Source organism: Physeter macrocephalus, chromosome 19, assembly GCF_002837175.3.
Source record: "Physeter macrocephalus isolate SW-GA chromosome 19, ASM283717v5, whole genome shotgun sequence".
Lineage (NCBI taxonomy): Eukaryota > Metazoa > Chordata > Mammalia > Artiodactyla > Physeteridae > Physeter > Physeter macrocephalus.
Window position 1 is genome coordinate 63889242 of NC_041232.1, and position 1790 is coordinate 63891031.

Consider the following 1790-nt stretch of genomic DNA (forward strand, 5'->3'; position numbering starts at 1 on the left):
TTAACAAGGACCTAGAAGAACTAAAGAGCAAACAAACAGTGAAGAACAACACAATAAATGAAATTTAAAATATTCTCGAAGGGATCAATAGCAGAATAACTGAGGCAGAAGAATGGTTAGTGACCTGGAAGATAAAATAGTGGAAATAACTACTGCAGAGCAGAATAAAGAAAAAAGAATGAAAAAAAAAATGAGGACAGTCTCAGAGACCTTTGGGACAACATAAAAGGCATCAACATTGGAATTATAGGTGTCTCGAAAGATGAAGAGAAAAGGAAAGGGACTGAGAAAATATTTGAAGAGATTATAGTTAAAAACTTCCTTAATATGGGAAAGGAAATAGTTAATCAAATCCAGGAAGCACAGAGAGTACCATACAGGATAATTCCAAGGAGAAACATGTCAGACACATATTAATCAAACTCTCAAAAATTAAATACAAAGAAAAAATATTAAAAGCAGAAAGGGAAAAACAACAAATAACATACAAGGGAATCCCCATAAGGTTAAGAGTTGATCTTTCAGCAGAAACTCTGCAAGTCAGAAGGGAGTGGCAACACATATTTAAAGTGATAAAATGGAAAAACCTACAACCAAGATTATTGTACCCACCAAGGATCTCATTCAGATTTGAAGGAGAAATTAAAACCTTTACAGACAATCAAAAGCTAAGAGAATTCTGCACCACCAAACCAGCTTTACAACAAATGCTAAAGGAACTTCTCTAGACAAGAAACACAAGAGAAGGAAAAGACCTACAAAAACAAACCCAAAACAATTAAGAAAATGGTAATAGGAACATATATATAGATAATTTCCTTAAATGTAAATGGATTAAATGCTCCAAAATAAAGACATAAACGAGCTGAGTGTATACAAAAACAGGACTCATATATATGCTGTCTACAAGAGATCCACTTCACACCTAGGGACACATAAAGATTGAAAGTGAGGGGATGGAAAAAGATATTCCATGCAAACGGAAATGAAGAGAAAGCTGGAGTAACTATTCCCATATCAGACAAAATAGAGTTTAAAACAAAGACTATTACAGGAGAAAAAGAAGGACACTACATAGTGATCAAGGGATCAATCCAAGAAGAGGATATAACAATTGTAAATATTTATGTACTCAACATAGGAGCACCTCAATACATAAGGCAAATGCTAACAGCCATAAAAGGGGAAACCAACAATAACACAGTCATAGTAGGGGACTTTACCACCCCACTTTCACCAATGGACAGATCATCTAAAATGAATATAAATAAGGAAACACAAGCTTTAAATATACATTAAACAAGATGGACTTAATTGATATTTATAGGACACTCCATCCAAAAACAACAGAATACACATTCTTCTCAAGTGCTCATGGAACATTCTCCAGGATAGATCATATCTTGGGTCCCAAATCAAGCCTTGGTAAATTTAAGAAAATTGAAATCACACCAAGTATCTTTTCTGACCATAATGCTATGAGACTAGATATCAATTATAGGAAAAAATCTGTAAAAAATACCAACACATGGAAGTTAAACAATACATTACTTAATAATGAAGAGATCACTGAAGAAATCAAAAAGGAAATCAAAAAATACCTAGAAACAAAGACAGTGAAAACATGACGACCCAAACCCTATGGGATACAGCAAAAGCAGTCTTAAGAGGGAAGTTTATAGCAATACAATCATACCTTAAGAAACAGGAAACATCTCGAATAAACAACCTAACTATGCACTTAAAGCAATTAGAGAAAGAAGAACAAAAAAACCCCAAATTTAGCAGAA